This window comes from Dermacentor variabilis, unplaced genomic scaffold (genome assembly GCF_050947875.1).
Source record: "Dermacentor variabilis isolate Ectoservices unplaced genomic scaffold, ASM5094787v1 scaffold_12, whole genome shotgun sequence".
Classification (NCBI taxonomy): Eukaryota; Metazoa; Arthropoda; class Arachnida; order Ixodida; family Ixodidae; genus Dermacentor; species Dermacentor variabilis.
Genome location: NW_027460280.1, coordinates 59,127,294 through 59,148,043, shown reverse-complemented (window position 1 = coordinate 59,148,043; position 20,750 = coordinate 59,127,294). Strand labels below are relative to the sequence as shown.

General features: G+C 48.0%; 1 protein-coding gene across 1 annotated transcript in view; it reads right to left on the bottom strand.

The window, feature by feature from the left end:
• Positions 1-215: 215 nt before the first annotated feature.
• Positions 216-20,750, bottom strand: part of LOC142566272 (protein FAM136A-like) — a 90,601-nt gene continuing 70,066 nt past the window's right edge. Inside the window, exon 4 of the mRNA XM_075677156.1 lies at positions 216-893. The gene's annotated coding sequence lies outside the window, so the exon portion shown is untranslated. The remainder of the gene's footprint in view (positions 894-20,750) is intronic.

Below are 20,750 nucleotides of genomic sequence, written 5' to 3'. Positions count from 1 at the left end.
GTTTAATATAACTTACGTGATACGTCCACCGTAGATTTTCATGGAAGAGTACACCCAAGAACTTGTACTGGGAAACCCTTTCAAGTGGTTGCGATTGAAATGTTAAAGAAGATGCTAACTTAACTGGTTTGTTAATAGGAGTAAAAACAATATACTTTGTTTTTTTAACATTTAGGCTCAACTGATTAGCCGATAGCCACACTCGCCATTGACACGCGGTGTGTGAGATGATGATGATGATGATTTACTGGTATCCCATTTGAAACGGGGCGGTGACAAATAGTCCACCTAGCCTGCTTGAGTTACTCAGGTATGCTGTACATGCCTTCCATTCTAGCATTTTTGTATACATCTCTTTACTCTTTTTTCTCTTCCTGAAAACTTGTCTATCGACCTTGTACCGCTGCCTATGCCTGTAACGGATCCACTCCTATCAATCTCTTCCCTGCTTTCTTTTCTCACCAATATTCTAAAGTCTATTGGTTATCTCGACTGCTGACCGAATGATGCTTCCGTCCACTTTAAATCCAAGCGCTTCAGGAAGGTGTACGTTACCTACGGGTTTCGCTAGGTTCGCATTCCATTAGGATGTGCTGAGTGGTCTCCAGATTTTTGCTGCAGCATACACATGCCTTATCTAGTTGCGAATATTTGCTCCGGTATGTTTTTGTCCTTATACCAGCTCGAGCCTCACGTAGCAAGGTGCTTCCCTTCGTGTTATCGTACAGATTTTTCCTCCTAATTTCCTAATTAGAAGAGTCACGTGAGTCATGCGGGCAGCAGCGCGCAACTCGCAAATCGCCTGCTTTCTCGCTTCGGTGTGGCCGAGTCTCCTGCCAAAGCGTTGAACCTCTGGCTTCCCTTCGAGCTCTTTGCTGTCTTGTCTGCCACGCCTGAAACGGAAACATGGCGTTGGTTTGATAGCGTTTTTTTTTTTGTCTTATACAAAGTGCTAACAAATGACAAGAGAGCATGTCAACCTTGCAATATTTTGCGCACGGCAGCAATTTCCGAGCAGTAAACACTTATCACTATCAAGAGTTGTTCTAAGCGAACACAGGTATGGGTTGACAAATTTTGAAGCAAAGCCATATTCTGCGGCAAATTCTTTAGTAGAAGAGGAAACATATTTTTTAAATCTTCGGTTAGTTGTCAATTAAAATAAACCTAATGCTCTTTTATCCAGATGCTTCCGTCAGAACTTCTAGTTAGAAAGTTCTACAAAAAAATAAGAACAGCGAAAGAAACAACAGCCTAGCTTGCTCTGGTAACGTAAGGCCTCTCATGTACTTGTGACTAAGCCAAATGAACGAGCCAAAGCCAATTATATTCAGCAGGAATGTTCGATGCCAAGCGAACTATTAGAAGTACCGTTGCGTTAATTTTGCAAATAGATATATTTCATGAACTGTGTGAGTTGCCATAGCGACTTAATGATTCAATCACGCGGACAATAACCGAGAGGACTGAAGCGAATGTGAATTAGCTGAGGGCACATTACCCCAGCTATGGTGGTTAGATGAGCAGGCGTGCCGACCGGCGTAGTTCACTGCTTCTCAGCGTCATGACAGCAGGGGAGGTATTCTGTAACAGTCTACCTAGTGGAGACGTGCATTTCGTCTGCTGCTGAAGTTTTGATTGGCTGTGGCGCCTGGCTGCTGTGGACGCGCAGCCCAGCCCAGCCAATCAGAATTTCAGCAGCATACGAAACGGACATGTCCACTAGGTAGACTGTTACAGAATACCTCCCCAGGAGTGGCGCTGCGGTCAGAGGCCTGTTGCGAAGCGCGCGTCTGCTATTAGGTCTGTCGTTATTGCGCGCCTGTTATATTTAGAATAGTCGGTGTTAACAGTAAAACCTGAAAGAAAATGGTTAAATTCTGCTGAGAGGATGCATAAGAGTGTGATGTTTGTTGCTGCTATTAGTAGTTTTCAAAAGCGGTCATTTGTGTCGTGTGTTAACACGCTGACGGCACGGTGCGCTGCGCTCGCAGTCACGATGATTCTTCGAGTTCCTGTAATTTACTTAGGAGTGAAGCGAATACTGGGGATAATGTTCGTGAATACCAATCCTTGTAGGCTTTGAGACAGAGCGAAAGCGTTCCTGCACAGAAGAAAACTAGCCGGAGGGGCACCACTTAAGGGGCACCACGGAGGGAAACCACGTAAGTTCGGCTACCAACATGCAAGCCACGGGCTAAAACATTGCTGACATTGACGCCACGCTGCCCACAACTTTCCGAGAAACGTGAGCTCGCACATCGCCGTGCTGAGAAAACGGTTCAACCTCATTAGCCGTGCGCAAGCGCCGCTTAGAGGAGAATTTCACTGAGCGTATTGCGCAGATTCCGAAGGTGCATCTGCGGCTAATGAGTGACACTCTCCCTCGATGCTACGCGACGCTCCAGCTGAAGAAAGCTCCCCGCAAAAAGAACAAGCGAACTTCGACGAGATGCCGGTCGATGAAATAATCCCGAAGAGACAGCGAGCCAAACTTGTGCACGCGCTGCAAGCAAACAGGATGCGAATGAAAATGACGAGTGTTGAACGAGCGAATAATGAGCATGTGCACACAAGTGAGGAAACGAACCTGCTGAAAGACGGTCGACAAAAATTATTCTGTGCGCGGAAGCTTGAAGACGTTGTGGCGAGCACGACGACAGATATCAACAGCCACATAGGGGAATAGACTTCAGCTTCAAATGCAGCGGCCACAATTCGCCAGAAAACGACTGCTGCGTGCCCTGCAGCTGGCAGATTATTTTCTTCTTTTTTTTTTCCCAGCCTTCTGAATGGGTCGCTTGTGAGCAGCCCAAACTTGAACTTACGAACAGCATCATCAAGCTAAACCACTGCTCGCCTGCACTTCCTTGTGACGAGCAAGAACTTGGCTCCTGAGCGTAATCCAGAAAAGAATAAAAAAGCACCATATACGCTACATGCATTGTGAGCGCTGTGATGCAGTGCCGTGTTTCATTTAAGGCTATAGTCCGCTCTAAAAGCTTGGCGCGTTGCTGGTTTACGCGTGCGACCTAAGAATTACGACATTACATTCAAATACACGTATACGACCATCAAGAGTCCAAACTATTATTTTGCATGCTACAACCTACTGTTCTCATCATAGATAATACAGTTAATAAGAGATCGTCGAACAAGGTAAGAAATATCTTTTTTTTTTTTTCAGAAAAACAAGTTTATTTCTATTGACAAAGGAGGTTGTTTATTCATATTTGAAACGTGTACAGTTCGACATAGATTATCATACATCTCGTTTGTAATCGCACCCACACGGGAAAATAAATAAAGCCTGGGAGTTTAGTTGTGCGAACATCAATATTTATTCGACTGTATTTTGCATTCCTTCAGTCATTTTCGTCAAGCATTTCGTGACGAAAATCCCTGCGCGATCCCTGCGCGAATCGCATTAGCATACACCTCCTACATACTGATTTGTAAAACAAATTTCGACTCTAGCTATCCCCATAGAACTGATGAAAGGCTATTTCGCCCGTGCAGTATTTGTGCTCCTCTTCGTAGAGTCAATCTTACGTGTTTACCGAACAAAACAGCGTTGAGAGCTCTATATTTTTTTCTCTGAAACCGGGAAACAAACAGCTGATGGACGAGGCAGGTACGCTACCTTCGCAAGTGACAGAGCTCCGTTGCATTTGGAAATGTGTAACTGTCTGTGGTGCCACTCGTTTAGCGGAATAGCGCTGCACTACGCGCCACGCCCGGCATACTGCATACCTACCCATCCAGCCAGCATGCCCCAGGATGCACCCGTCATCGATGCTATTTATAGTACGTCATTACGAAGCCACGTTGAAGGCTCCGTGTATCTATTATGTTCTGTCATGCATCGGTTGCTGCGGAGAGACTGAAGTATAGAGTTTCTTGGATACTCCGCTTCTCTGTGTTCAATACCAAAGAGAAAATAAATAAATAAAAAAATAAATAAATAAATAATGACAAAATTATAGTGAATATATTCATAATAAAGACAGCAATGAAGGAACGGAGAGTTCGCTCGACGTCTAACGTCTGTCTGCGCCGCTAACCAAATGATCGATGCACTTTCTGCTGACGTTGATTGAACATTCCTCCACGAACTAACAGGGACGGTATCGGTCCAAACACACACTGCTCAATTCAAGATCAGTTCACAGAATAAGGCATAAGTGCGTCATTTCCTACATAATTGTGCACGGCATTAATAGCGTCAAAGGAACAGTTTGCATCCCTGGCTTAGAACGAATTTTTCTGCAACTGCGAAGCTTCATTACCCAGCAGACCGTATGAAGCTTTATGCTACAGTATGATAGATGCCAACTTATTCCGTGCGTCGTCCTCCACCTTGCAAGCTTCCACCTATTTAATTTCGTCATATTGTTAACATTTTTTTTTTTCTGTCAGTTTGTGCAAAACATTGTGGCACTGAGCCTACGTTTCGTGCCTACCCAGCACTGGTGATGTATTCTTTTCCGCCTCTGCTTGTGCACAGCTGATTGTCCAAAAGCCAGGCTCCCTCGCCAAGCAGCCTTTCATTCCCGCTGGTTCCTCTGTGCAAACTGGAAGAGCCTGCAGACTGCCGACAGCTCGACCGGCGCGCGACCCACCGCGAGAGAGAAAGCAGCCGCCGCCGGTTCTGTTGCAGCGCACGGGTGCCCGGCAGAGAAGACAGCACGCGCGTGTCGTGACGCGACGCTGTCGGTGAAGCGTGCGATGAGGGCCACCTGCGCGTGTCGGCGCCTGTGTCGACCGGTGAGTTGCCAATTACGGAGGCAGACGACAGGACCTGTGCGGGAGGAATGCCACAAGCCGGAAGTGGCTTTCCCCAGACGCTTCCTGGCGTCGTCTCTCGAGCGGCCTTTCGCCGGAACCGATCGGCCCCGTTTCCAGGCCGGTCCTGCGGCGGAAGAATGCCGTCCCTGCCGACCACCCAAGCCATCCATCTCGGGCGGCGGCAGCCCCCAGTGGTCCCGAAAAGCCCCCACGAGTTCGGCCTAACTAATTTCCCAACACCCCCGGTTGCATCATCGCGGGCGTTCCGGGAATGGCCGGGCAAATGTTTCAATAATGAATGCCCTGATGAAGCGGCAGCAGTAGCCCTTCCTTGTTTGAGGAGGGACTCCCGTTAGGTCCCGGCCTTCCCCCGCCCCGCTCGTGTTGTCTTTCTGCCGTCCGAGAAATTGCCGATTAGCTGCTCCTGCGGCCCGCCGCCTTCCGAGAACGGAACGCTATAGATCCTCGGCGCGGGGCCTCGTTCATTTGCCACTATTATTGCTGCGCGCCGCCGGTCCCTTTGTTGGCTGTTTCTCAGCCACGGAGCCTGGCCGCCGCCGCCGCGACAAACGCCTCTCCCGTGAGCGCACACGCACTCCCTGCAGTACTGCAGCCCCGCCGCGCCCGACGGGGGGATGCGGCAAGAAGAAAGACGTCGCGGCCTCTGGACCGCATGCGGCGCCGCAGCCACGCACCAAGCTACGGCGCGCACTCGCCGGCCTCGTGGCCTCCTCTCGCTTTTACCCTCTCGTAACACGTGTGATGCGTCGCACGCACTTAGTCCTGCACCGACATCACAAAAACTACATCAACACGTCCCCCGACGCCCTCGAGTCAACATGTACATATATACTAGATAGTAACGTCTTGAGCGGTATCGTCATCACACTGTTCGACCATAACTTGGTTATCGCTTTAAGAGTATGCATCAAGCATGGAGAACCGTGCAGAAGTTTTGCGTGTAGTCTGACGACGGCGTTGCACATACACTGCTGCGCGTATAGCATAGTTGAAAAAAAAAAGTGTATGTGTGTGTGTGAGGGGGGGGGGGCACAACCGTAATAAATTCTTGGCCTCTCTCCAGTATAGTGTCGCAATGAACGCAGCAACAGGATCTCACAATGCACTGGTCATTGCTACATCTCGCTGTCCCTGAGAATCGACAACAGGGCAACTATAGTGGCTTAGTCTCAGTGTTGTTGTTCAGTGATGGATGGGTGATCTCAGTGACGGGTGGGTATTCGAAGGACAACAGCAACAACAAAGACCGGGATTCTCGCCATGTTTAGACGGTTTCGCGCTTGTCGGTAATACTAGCCGGCAGAAGGACTTTTCCGACGTCGTATTGTGGTGCCGTAAAACCCAGGTAGGATGAACCGAGAGGTCAGTCGACAAAACGGACTTTTTCATTGTCTCGACCATGCTTGATTGCCTCGTGGACCGAGAGCCAGGAGAGGCAGTTTACTGAGATCGAGGAGCTTCGCCGACCTGAAGTCCGATGCACCGACAGGAAAGATCGCCCGGACTGGGACTAAATGCTTGGCGGAGCTTGGTATCGATGAAGCAACTTTTGCCACAACTGAGCGCCCCAGTGTCATTTATTAAAGACTTCGAGGATGCCGCGCGCCGAGTCATGGAGGCTCCCATCGAAAAGCGGAGCCTTCTCCGGAAAGAAGTGACGGCACTTATACTGGAAGTGCTGCGGCATATGTCGCAGGAAGCACCGTCACCCAGTAAGTTGATTCAATGCTAAAGAAGCTTGCTGCTCAAATCCGAAAGATCAAAGAAATCGGAGAGAGAAAATGAGGAATCTATTGAGCTAGAAACACTTGTTTTGAAATATAGCGTATATATATTCTTGTTGAAGTGTTTCCTTGTATCTTCGTGTTTCCGTGACCTTTCCGTGTCCGAGTAGGTGAGTGTTAAGCTTGAAATATAGTACTCAAGAGAGACGTCATTTACGAGTGCCCAAGAACATTTATACTTTGTGAACATTACATACTGTTGCAAGCAAACTTTGTGTGCTCGAATGTCGCTATCTTTCTTTAACAATTGTTGTTTTCGTTATGAACAGTATGGGCAGAACTACCACGTCAGAGAAAAGGAGTAGCCCGCGCCACACATAGGTACCAACCTGTCCTTAAATACAGTCATTAAAAAATGAATAGAATATTTTAATACAAAGAAGCTATTATATTTTGCGAAAGTTAAGGTGGAACTCATAATTACGCAAGTCAGAGCGAGCATATCTGAGAGATCTATTGAAATGAGGCGAGCAACAGATCCAGCAAATTATAGTGAAGAAAGTTATTTCAGCGAACCAGACAATGAAAACGACGCATATAATTCAGCACCAAGCGGGGTCATCGAGACTGTTGGTAACGAGGCACCATCCATCAGAGTTCCTCAGACATCTTGGACGAAGGAATTTTTTGAACACCACATAAACTGTCTGGAAGCCGAGGGATCTCGGAGACAGGAAGCAAAGCCATCTGCGAAAGTTCTTGGTTCATCGACGCCATCGCGACTGCCTCATCGCACGGGTTGAACTGTAATCAAGATTTTCAATTGCTTCTTGCAACAACAAATACGTGTTTTTAGCTCAAATTTCTTCGTGACATGAAGATCAGCCTTGGAAGAGCCAAGCTTATATTTCAAGAAAACGATCTGCAGGGATGATGGAAGCCACTTGAAGAGAAAAAAGAAATCCAAGAAACGAAGACTCAAGTCTGAGCAATGTTCGTCGGCACGTTATCTAAGCCGCAGGAAGCATATCGACAAAAAGTGCAACAGACACTACGTTTGGCGCCGACGGAAAAAGAAATTCAGCCAGAGACTATGTACCTTCTCTCGAGATAGCCAGTAGGACCGACCACGAAAGACTGGCGAGCTCAGACCGAAGACTGACCTTCGATTTCGCTAGCAAATTTTTTTATATCTCTGAGCACAGGATCTCTCCACCACTTAAGGAGCGGACCTGCAGCAAGTTTAGCCGCAAGAACACGCTCTCGAGGCAGCATCGACATGTTGCCTCAATACAGCGCTACCATCGGTCCACCCTGGGCACCGAGGGTAGAAACACTGTTGGAGATTTAAACAAACCGAAAGGACTGCCGCGAATGCAACGGGATTTCCGACTTCGGACTATACCTAACGAACCCATTTCAACAACTTTAATGCGACCAACGCCTGCATTGTCGCAGTCGGGAGGATGTCCAATATTGTTCGGAAAAATAAGAGGACACATCTTCCTCGAGTGGCTGCCATCATCATCATCAGATTACCATTCCATTAAAAGAAGAGACCGTACGGGTCTCGGTCGTGAACTGCCTTGGCTACTATTTCTTTTGCGAAGCTCTAAATGAAAAATCAAATAGGAACTGATATGTCCAGGCCAAGTCTTCGAAAGGGAAATCTTCAATTTATTTTCTCAAAGCAGTGAAGCGGCGACATGACAGAAAGAAGTAGTCACACTTGTATGGTCGTGATTACAGAAAGAACCCGCCGCGGTGGCGTTGCCCTGCTAAGCATGATGTCGCGGGTTCGATTCGTGGCCACGACAGCCGCGTTTAGATGGGGTCGACATGAAAAAAAAAAGTTCGTGCATCGTGCTTTGGGTTCACGTTAAAAAACCCCAGATGGTCAAACTTAATCCGGAGTCCCCCGCTACGGCGTGCCTCATAATCAGATCGTGGTTTCGGCACGTATGACCTAAGAATTTAATTAATCTTAAATTACAGAAAGAGCATCGAGAGGAGGGCACCAGGCGTGGCCTGTGTGGGTAAACGTTCAGGGAGAGAATGCGGCAACGTAACTTTTTGAGCGATACTTTAAGACCTGGTATATTGCGAAATTTCATATGCCAGGGAAATAAAGAGGTGCCGATGATCAAAAAAAGCAGAGGGTACACGGTCTGAGAGCGCCTGCTCAACTGAAGGCCTCCGGAATCTAGCCATTGCATGCGATATAGGCTGACAATGGCAGGACAGAAAAAAAAATTGGACAACAATGGGACGTGTTTCAACGTTCGTTCACAGTGTCATTATGTGATAATGAAGCATGAGGTACGATAGCTCCGACTGGTTTGGAAAAATAGAAAACAGAATTACGGCACGAACAGAATAAGCATTGGTAGAAAGAATATTGTGAATTCGCACATCATTCAATTGTGTCAAGCAACGTACTTTTGCACAAAAAATAATCTGGGTTATAAAACCGAAGCCAATGAAAAAAAAGAAAAAAATTCGTCCGAGAGACAAAAATTTTTTTACGGGCGGATTTATACAGTCCTAAAAAACTTTAGTCAGAAGGCGAAACCAGCAAGAAAATGACGGAATTCTCGATTCCGTGTACTCGTACAATATAACACATGCAACTAATTTCGGAAGACATAAGCGCAAACGCAATGCAATCAAAGATAATCAGCGATCTAAACTCGTATGCTGGAGCACCAGAGAACAAAACAAGTTTCATGACAAGGAGAACGCACATTCGATACCATCGAATGCGACTGTCCTTGCATTACTGATTGACAATCGCTGACTATCCGCAAAACAACGATTACATGACATTTTCGCAATGACAATCAATGCGAAGGTGATTTTAGATCCATCAATAATAACACCGATGTGCTACAAGATGATAATTGAGCGAAATGTGCGCTGTGGAAGTGACGGGAAGAACACAATTTTTAACAGGAACAAGAGCTGAACACTTAGTAGCATTCAGGTTTAATCTAGTATTCTAGGTCACTTAGGTACGATGAAAAATTCTAAAGAATGTTAAGTTATCCCGCTGCGACGACGGTGCCACAACAACAAGAACAATAACAACGAAATCGATGTCGGTATCGTAGACCTAGATACCTATAGCCATAGAGGAAATGAGAAAGTGAATTCATTAGGTGCGAGTGCAAAAGACCTGCAGATTACACGATTCCCCCATTACCTTATCATGACTACAGAGCACACCCCAAACAAAATATTCTTAAACTTCCCAGGACAAAAGGGACAAACATCCGATAAACTCCACTCAATGAAGCCCCAGTTAAGGGAATGGGAAAAAAGTCGACAGAGAAACTTAAGACTGCTTACGTGCGGGAATGCGAAAGCATTAGAGTCCCTTTGGTGATATGTTTCCGATTGATGTTTTCGACATGCATTCAGAGTTCCTTCTGCTGATTCGGTGTGTGTGTTTGCGCATATATTGGCCACAGACCGGCTAATTTTATACACTCATGGCGTGGCGTCGATAGTCCATCGCGGTCATCGCGGTAGACACAGCCCCGATGAAATCCGAAGTGACGCGCGGGAGGCAGCGGGCTCACTTTATACACTCAGGACGTGGCGCCACCTCCTCCCCATTGGCTGCGCCTTCACGTGTCCAATGACGCACGCACTAGGCACATCTTTAGTCAGCCAGAACCTTGGAGCCGCCATGGCGTTGGGGGAGCACGCTCGTCTCGCACCCAGACCGAAATTGGATTGGATAAACTTTATCCTGCAGGACGCGCATCAGCGCGCAGTGGGCGTCTCCCACAGAGACCGGCAGTGGGTACCTGGCGGCCGCTGCTCGGGCCTTCTGGACGGCTGGCCTTGGAGTAGGGGGATTCGTGAGGTCTTCTCCCGCTTGTTCGAGGTAGAGTCGGACGGAGCGTTTCTGCACTCCCAGAGCACGTGTGCGAGTGTCACCGTGTCGCCGCACGAGGGGCACGCGTCGTCAGAGTAGACGTCCGGGTAGGTGACGTGTAACGTGGCGGGGTTGGGATAGGTACGTGTCTGTAACAAGCGTAGCGTTAGCGCCTGCGGCCTGTTTGGTTTGGGGTGCGGGGGCGGGAAGAGACGTCGTCCAGACCGAAATGCACCAAATTTTCTTTTCAAAACCGTTAATTTACTTTGTTTACAGGAACCTCCCTGAGAAACTTGACGTCAATCCGAGCATTTTTTTATCCGTTCTTGCTCTTTGCGCCGTCGGCCATTTTTGGTACCATCGATCGGTCACGCCACCGACGCCGACGGATTTTCGCTTAATGGGGCATATAATGCTTTCGTATCTGCCACCACAGGGAGCGGTTATACGAAGTAATACACTATGTCGAATCAGTAGTGGACACACAAGACTGAGCTAAGAATTCCTTCATTCCAATGAATTGTAGCGCATACGACCACCACGTCAAGAGTCACTAACAGTTCTACACATTTATGTCTCCTGCCCAGTATATGAAAACGAAAGAAGAAAAAAACTGATACATATTTAGATACCGAGAAGCCCTTCATCCAACACTTTCACTTGGAGATGAACCTCGAATTCCGCCTAAAAATATTCAGATATTTATTTGCAATAAATGCCTTACAAAAGAATCACCGCCCAAGCACTCCGTACAGATGGTTAACCAGCGAAGCTGTAATGTGTGGCCCCGGTGTTTAACACAGGGTTAATCCCGACGGTTCATTAAACGACGGCTTGGTATGCTGCCGGATCCTCGGTACGCAGTTGCTGCTTGCGATCGGCTGCACGAGGCTGTTCTTGTGCCCGGACTGCAGGATCGGCACGGCGTAGACGAGCTCGTTGCCGGTCCTCCTGGTGGCGTTGCTGATCGAAAGCTGCCTGCTCCTCAGGAGTACGTATGACGCGTGGCCTGCCCATTTCGGAGCCGGAGAGAAACTGTTGCGCCCGCGCTCGGCTATGACAAAGGGCAACGACGTCCCTACTGGCGCAGCCAACCGCGCACCTTTCTTTCTCTTGTTTTCTTTGCGCATTCACATGGGGTTGCGTCCGATGAGTTTTCGGCGTACAGACGACAGACAGACGGACGAATCGGCTAGCCATATACAGCTTCGCTGTAAAATGTAGCATAGTACAATGCAGGCGCGTATCCAGGGGGGGGGGCGCCCCCCCCCCCGAAATTGAGCGGCTTCCCCCCCCCCCGCCCATGCCACCACTCCTTACACACATTCCAATCAATCTCGAGACATTATAGCTATCCTGAAGCCAGCATTTTCCTGCCTATTTCACTCCTTTTGTGTGGCGGTAGTTATCGGCATATCCTGGGCTGTGAAGGCCAGTTTTCTCGTCGATTCGGTTCCCGCGCGATTGACTCGGGATACGTGCAGTTGTCACCATCTATTGCAAAGGTCATGCGCATCGCTGTTGCTTCGTTAGTTCAACCTTCTTTGTTCAGACTGATCCAGGGACCAGGAAATTTCAGGATTCGGTTCGTAGTCAGCTGGTCTGTATGCTCGAGGAACGAGTTGCCGCCGGAGAAAACGCCAGTTGCTTTAGCTTTACATTTTGCTTCATCATTTTCTCGAGTGACGGCTCGCCGATACGCTGGCAGATACTCGGAACCATATACCCGTGATATGGGTTAGATAAGATGGAAAATAAAATCATTCGAAACAGCGTCCATCATCAAACCTTGCAATAAGCGTTAAACCCACAAGCAAAATGACTGTAACCCGTTACCTCGTCTGGTTCTTCCCTAATTGTATAGAACTTGTCGTGCAAAATCGGCAACCGGAAACAAGAGTCGTAAGGAGTTGAGAAATTAAGCGATCTACTAAGGGAGAGAGCTGAGGCAAAAGCCAAACGAAAGGAAAAGCGAAAATTAACAAAATTTAACCGTTGTTTGCGAAAATATTTATGGATCAACTTCTTTTTATTTAAAAAATCACCGCCCTTTCCGGTCCATGAAGGTGGTCGAACAGCGAGTCTGTGTTAGTTACACCAAGTGCTGCACCATGCAAGTCAAACTTCGCAAGCAATCTATAGTGTAAATCTTTTGTTTCAACATTATTTCACCTCATTTTCGCCTTTGCGGTAGGCAGCTTCTTCCTCAGGAGCACGCACTATACTCGCGGTATCCCCATAGTTGCAGCTGGGATGCAATGTGCGGAACCGCTAATCCAAAGCTTGGGCGCAAGGCCCACCACTGGAGATGCGGGTGCTGCGATCGTTTTGACGATTGCTTGAATTGGTTAGACGATGGATGTGGCTGCCGGCACTTCTTGCTGCCGCAAGAAGTGCCGGCAGCGACGCGCTCTTTGTATCGCGTTTCAATCACTGCGCACTCTGCGTTGGTCGCAAACTGCCAGCATAACATGTATTTCTTTCCTGCTCGGGTGGAATCAATCGTCGGTAAATTCGATGCCGATCTGGCTCGATCGCCCGAGAATGCACCGTGTGACAACCGTATAAGATTCGCGTTTAGGATAGCACTCTCACAGGGGAAAAAGGAGTCGCTCTAACCCCTTTCCCCCTGTTGAGCTCTTCTTTTCCTCTCCCGCTAGGTCACGTGACCCCGTTTTAGCGAAGTCCATGTAGGCGCACGGCATTCATTGTACGCTGCCACGAGCATTTTGCTGTCTCACTCAGTCGACGCATTCGCGAGGACATAGCAGCGCAATGCGTGTCTAAACGGTACACACGCGACTGCATTACGCTTGCGCTGCGCTCTCAGGGTCGGGATGATCACTGCAGACGTTATAAGCGTGCTGCGGGTGTCACTCGCAAACGTGTCACCTTGGGGCCGTTTCCCCGGGTTTCTCGCCGCGTGGGTCGTTCTGCTTTTGATCACAAGATGGCGGATTTGATTTGAATGCGGCTGATGATCGAGAGCGGAATGCAGAAGCACTCGTTGGCCCACAACGCATTCTTTTCTTTTTTTTTGACATGTTGGTGCACAGTTACGACACCGGCTAATGATTATCTCATGAACACGCGGTATATAATTAGACGTATATTTTCGTACACGGAGTTGCATATAGTTTGTGTGGGAGAACGAGTAGAACAGTGATTCAGAACTGCGCTGTGATAGCATTCAGAAAAAAAAAAAATCTTGAGGACAGTGTAACTGTCGGGCGCTGTTAACGTATATATAAAACGGGTTTTGTTCAGAAGCGTGTTCTATACTTGTACTGTCGTCTTGTATGTTTCGCGATATTGTCGTTCTAATAGGATAGCTCTTAAGAGTTCCCTCTCCTAGAGTCGTATTTATGTCCGTCGCAGGAATATCAAAGTGCTTTTCGCGAAGCTAGTAATGAATGAATGAATGAATGAATGAATGAATGAATGAATGAATGAATGAATGAATGAATGAATGATGCGCAGTGAATTCGAACTCCGGTTCCTCAGAATGGCAGTGGGAGGATTTATCTCTCAGCTATTCCGCAGGTGTTAAGCAGAGAAGAATACTGCGCCTAGAGAGTGCGGTGACGCCGCTAGCTGCTGTATACGGTTGGCTGACGGCACACCATGCCGCCCATTGAAAGAACTTCAATGAATCCAGCAATAAAATGTCAAAGGCAGGAGAGGAAACAGAGAGAAGCAGCAGCCGTGTTACTCCATTTCACCCCCTTGGAGCGTCACCTATAAAATGGAATACTTTATTTTTTCGACAGGAGAGTGCTCCACCGCGCACTGCTAATATGATGCCACAAGAATTTGTGCAAGATTTGCTGCGCATGATATTGCGCCTCCACCGATGCTACAAAAACAATGTGCCTGGAGAGCTATGACTGACTGACGTCACGCACTGCAGCTGATCCATATACAGCACCAAGCGGAAAGCAGTTAACCGAAGCCAACGGTAAGAAGCGAAACAGAAGAAGCCGTGTCTCTCCACTTCTTTACCACCGGGAATCACCATCTCACAAAAGTAGACAACAGGGATAGAGTCGACAATGAAGAAAGTTTTCTTCAATGTCGGTGTTGAATGTTTCACTGTGTCTATGACTATATGCGGAATTCATTTACTCTCTTCGGCTAACTCCGGTCTAGATTTTCTGAACCTGTGACATTTCTTCTTATGTTACAATATTTTCTTCTTATTAAGTACCATTGTGTAAAGAGGAGCCATCACCGTTCAAGATGGCTAATCTCTTCCTTTATTTTCATTTCAATAAAAAGAAGTTTCTTCAAGAAAAGAGGTTGTGAGTGTTTACTCCAATCGATACCAGAAGAAACAGCGCCAGACTTACTGCGCGTAATAGGGAGCTTTAGGTTTTGCGCACCTAAAGTGAGGGGATGCTAAAAACCGGGCGTACAAAAGAACGCAAAGGTAGCATACAAATAAGGAAAGCAGGGCGTGGGTACATGCAAAGGCACTTCGGTGCGCCATTTCTAAAACAGTCTATTGTACTAATAATCATTATTTCTGAAATGAATGCTGGAGCTTTACTTGCCAAAACCACGATTTGAATATGAGGCACGCCGTAGTGGAGGACTCCGGATTAATTTCGACCGCACGGGGATCTTTTATAAGTGCCTCCGATGCACGGAACATGGGTGTTCCTGTACTTCGCCCCCATCGAAATGCGGCCGCCGCGGCCAGGATTGGATAACGCGACTTCGTGCTCAGCAGCGCAACGCTATGGCCGCTACCACGACGGGATAACAATAACTTCCATGCATCAATGTGATGGGAGACGTCGGGGAAAAAAGCCGATTTAACAGCTTGACTAGTTCCATGCTCCCCAGCTTTCGCCTCACTGCTTCAAAATATAGAACGAAGCTGCAATCTTCTTATATTTTTTAGGCAAGCAAACTACTGCAGGTGGCGGCACCAGGTGCGTTGATGACGTTCCGACCATTATAAGCCGTTATCGCTCTTTAGCGCCTTATCCATCTGCGTCGAACCATTATCAACCGTGACCAACCGTACTTCGGCGGCGGCTGCGTATCATGACGCGCCCGCGCAGGCCTCTGAAACACCTCTATCTTGACAGCGATCTGCGATGGGGACACAGTGCGGCAAATGCTGATAGCTTCGTGCGCGCTGTCTCTTCGCCGCTTATTTCGCGTTACCCGCCGTGGTTGCTCAGTGGCTATGGTGTTGGGCTGCTGAGCACGAGGTCGCGGGATCTAATCCCGGCCACGGCGGCCGCATTTCGATGGGGGCGAAATGCGAAAACACCCGTGTGCTTAGATTTAGGTGCACGTTAAAGAACCCCAGGTGGTCAAAATTTCCGGAGCCCTCCACTACGGCGTGCCTCATAATCAGAAAGTGGTTTTGGCACGTAAAACCCCAAATATTATTATTTCGCGTTGAAGCGAGAGACAGCACGATGGTCAATTCGCTCGATGTTACGGGCCCTAAAACGATCGTCTTACGTGATGGACGGGTGGACGTTTTTCCTCGTTGGGTAGGCATAGAAATGCTTACGCATTAAAACAAAAAAAAAAAGAACTACATAACACGGTCAGATTAAGTTGATTGCGTACCAGTTCGTATTACTACAGGGCCCATATTTCGTAGAAATGCATTTCTTTTTACATTCTTATCACCCTTAATGATTAGCATGGATGCCGCCACACTGTCATTTATCAGCTGGATTGGCCACTCGGCGCGACTGATTGTACAAAAAGAATAGATAATGAAGTGGATCTTACACGATATGGCCACAAGTCGCTCTCGCTGCTTCGGCAGCGTTGTGAAAACCGAAAAACGACAATACCGAAAAAAAAAAAGGAAGGTGAAGATGAATACGACAGAAGAGGTGGAAATACTTTTAAATGTGAAAACCAGCAGCACGCGCGAAATGCGTTATTGAGCAGTGGAAAAACAACTCTACAAACGTTTGTAGCACGTGCGGAATTGGCACGTTGTTTTCTACTTCGGTTACGCATGCTGCGCGTGTGATATAGGATGTGAGATATCTCAATATCATTTATTTGTCATGTGCTTGTTAAACACCCCAGAGCTTGAAACATTCAGAATGCACCGTCTTGGTAAAAGCTGACAGTAATAATTAAATAAATAGTATATACGAATAATATTCGCTTATGCCGGTGTCATCGCAACATTTGGTGAGGGTCAGCGAATGGTTTCCAGATTTAAAATATGAATGAACACAGCATTGATGCCATAACAGCGACGCACTGTGTAACGTGTTCCCTTTGCTTTGAACCTTCTTTTCCCTTTCTAGCTCACACACACACGCGCGCGTTCGGCGAGTGTCAACATGCAAATTAATACGAATGATTAAATAAAATCCCCAACACCGCGCCCATACAAAAAGAAGATCCACAGCACTATCGACGATTGACACATGCGGCGGCCTTTAAGCGCGGCTTGAGCAGCTAGCGCCAGCTGTCGGCGGCCGTCTGAACTGCCAAACAACTCGCTTCTGAGAGGAGCACCGCACTACGGCTGTTGGCCGTACCGTAGGCAGCAGTCATTTGGATGAACCGTTTCACACGCTTGGACATCTACAGATTGTCGCATAGGAACCGCCTGTAGAAAACTTCGATCCGACCGTAACGAAGCGGTAGCAAACAAGGCTAAAACGCGCAGTCACCACAAAAGTGCAACTGTGAACGTGTTCGCGTTCACAGATAGTACACAATATGCGGCCTTGCTGAGCCCGTAAAGCTTGCTGATCACCTGCCAGAACAAAAGAGATAGTGGGTGCAATTATGCCAAATAAAGGCGGACATAAAGACACATAGAATTCTGTGTGTCTATATATCGTGCCATTGCATTTATTATAACTATGTCCCAACTATCGCCCAAGCCACGTACAGTACTATTGCAACAAGGAAAATTTACTGATGTTGTTGCTCATTTGTGTGATTATTAATAAAACTTCGCGTTAAGATAAGGACACTGCGCCGTGTCCATTAAACTAAGCCTTCCGGTGCTGTGCGCACAACTATACATGCCAAGATAGCGCATCGAAAGCAAGAGCACCGATAAAATATAGATATCGAAAACATATCAAATACATCTGTAAACACTTCTGATTAGACCTGTGCTGCAAGTTTGATTAATATGTGTAAAGCGCCTTAGTAAAACAGATGGAAAGCAGACGGCTGCATGTTTACTCAAACTGTCAGTATGCCATAAGGTAGCTGGTTCATTTATTCCACTGTTTTCGCAATGTTTAACATCAGGCATATTTTTTCAAGTGACTTAATAAGGTCTTACCAAGTGTGCTAGACTTGAAATAGTGCATGTTCTAATATCTGACCTTCCTGTAGAGTGTTCTTGCGCGGAATCTACATTCTGTAAGCTTGACAAAACTTAATTTCCAATCCCTTCGGCAGCTTCAAGCTCTTCGTGAGTCTGAATATAGATGAAATGCGCTTAAAACTAGATTATCTATGGATAGAATCAATTGGCGCCTGAAGGGTCTAGTTAATAGGAAGAAGCCGAACCAATTCGCCTTGAATTAAGTTAGCAGCGCTTCTGCATGGATTGCTGCGTGTCGAACACGCTTCTTCCGTTCGCGAAATATGCGATACCGCGGTAGCAGCGCTTGGAACCGATTATCGGAGGCCTTTCTGGAATCCCTCGCGAGAAAGTACGAGGCGAAGAGGGTGGGGAAGGGGCGGTCCCTACCTGTGTGCCCTCTCCCCAGGCGTCTTCCATAAAGACAAAAGTCGAGCGCAACGCGTCAGTGTGTCACAGCGCGGTTTTCGGCGGTGTGCGTGAACTTCCGCGCGGAGGGGGCAAAGGCGGCGGGGGTCAGCGCCGTTCACGCGGCGGGGTCCAGCAGCGATGCCATGGTTGCCGAAAAAAAGAAACGAGATAGAGAGAGACAGAAAAAAAAAAAGGGAAGATATAATGAAGCGACCCGCTCCTTGCGTAATTTAGGGCCGCCAATTGAATTCCCCGAACTTGCAGAATAAGGGGGCCCCCTTCCGGGCCGGCACCCCGCGGAAGAAGACGTACGGCGCGCGCCGCGGTTTTCGCGCTCGCCCCCCTCTGCCGCCAACCATGCATGCAGCTTCTCAGAAATCAGGAGGAGCCCCCGTCCGAAACCGCGAGCGTGCGGCCGCCGCTGCTGAGCGTTCGTACCAGCGAGACTCGCGTGTCGGAAGCAGCAACGATGAAGGGCCGCGCTGCGTGAGCGCACGCTTCGACTTCACGAAGGAAAGCAGGGTGCCCGTCGAAAAGAACGCTTTGGAGAAAAGATGCGCCGTGCGGTGGTTCAGCTACGGGCCGCGCAACGAGCGATGCAGCGGGAAATGACAGGAACGCGGAAATGTGCATTGGAGATCTAGCGTGGTCGTACGATGTCCTTGTTGACACGATGAGGAAGAAATGGAGTTGGACAGGTCACGTTTAAAGTGCACGACACGTAAGCGTCGTTCTTAAAGAATAACAAAGTGAATGCTGAGGCAAAGCAAACACAGTCGATTGCGGCAGAGGAATTAGACGGAGCAATGAGATCGCACATTTTCAAGCATGGAATAGGTTTGCCTGACGCGGGACGGGGGCATTCGGAGATCTCCGGGAGAGGCCTTCATCGTGCAGTGGGCTTCAGTTTGATGAAGACGAAGCGTCGCCTGTGCCGCCTGCTTTCCATTACCGAGGAGCTGTTGCTCTTGAGGAGAGAGACATGGCTTGGAAAGACCCCACCGACACATGCTGCTGTTGATACAGCATCGAGTGGTGAGCAAAAAAGGGGTTCGGCAGACATATCGACTAGCGCGGAACATTACTGCTCAAGGATATATAGCTGTCGCTCTTTTTCACTGCATCGCCAAGACTGTTTGCCCGAGTGTACCGCCTCATAACTGCATCTCACGCCGACAACGTGAAACGTTTTTTTTTTCCCACAAAGTACTACAATTTAGTCTCAAAAAAGATGGCACTTTAGTTGCGTAATATGGCTCCATTAAAAATGGAGATTGCGCATTGTTTATAAAAAAGAAAAAGAACGAAAAGAAAAAGGTGCCTTGCAACATTGGAACAATCGCCCTCCCAAGAAGTAGAACGTGGGCAGATTCCGTACTAATTATGGTGAACAGACTTTTACCTACTCCCGCTGCTCGTGGATTTCGCGACACGTATTGTTCTTACTAACATGTCTGCAAGGAACGTAAAAATATTATGTTTCTGTAGTCGCCACTTAATTTATTATGCTGTTTTTCTCAGTCTCCGATTGTTTGCTCTCTCTCTCTCTCTCTCTCTCTCTCTCTCTCTCTCTCTCTCTCTCTCTCTCTCTCTGTGCGTTCTATTATACTGGGGGTCTGTTCGATTCGCCTGCACCACTGTGAACCAGTTCACGGCGGTTCATGAGAAGTTGAGAAATTGTGCAGCTAGATTCCTGAGGTGCAGGCCCAGCGAAACACTCGAAACGAATGCAAAGGTGCAGACGCGGTGCAGGCGTTCAGACTAATGTGCACGGAGTGCGTAAGTTTGAGAGGTCCTGAACTGCAGGTATGATCGGCTTCTGGGGCGCAAATGCACGCCACACTTGCGTAGACACATCACACGTGCGTAGGCGGGGTTTTAACGGTGCTCGTGCTCGTGTGCTACGTCGTCTGCTGCGCCGCTATTTCGCACCTGTACGCCTGCACAAAGCCGGCATCGACAGTGGAGTGGGCACAGCAAAATCATGAACGAGCCCTGCACCTTTTGAAACTAACGTCGTGGCTCAGCGGGTGCCATTGCTGCACCGCTGAAACGAATGGCAGGGTGCAGCACCTCGTGAAATGGTGCAGGTAGTGCAGGCAAATCGAACGTACTCTGGGTGTCCAAAAAGTAACTGTGCCGTGGATATCGTGGTCTTAAAATCTGAATTTTTACTTACAACAGTGCAGTGATCACTCCAGAAGAGGTTGAAAATATGTCCGCCACGGGCTTGAAGACATGCCTGCACACGAGCCACATATTGTTAAACGCTCGCTCGATGGTTGCTGGAGTTATCTGTGCAATTTGTGATGGTTATGATGCGGGCCAAGGTCTCTCTCTCTATCTCTTTCTCTCTCACCCACACACAAAGGCTCAATGAACAAATAATAATAATATTTGGGGTTTTACGTGCCAAAACCACTTTCTGATTATGAGGCACGCCGTAGTGGAGGACTCCGGAAATTTTGACCACCTGGGGTTCTTTAACGTGCACCTAAATCTAAGCACACGGGTGTTTTCGCATTTCGCCCCCATCGAAATGCGGCCGCCGTGGCCGGGATTCGATCCCGCGACCTCGTGCTCAGCAGCCCAACACCATAGC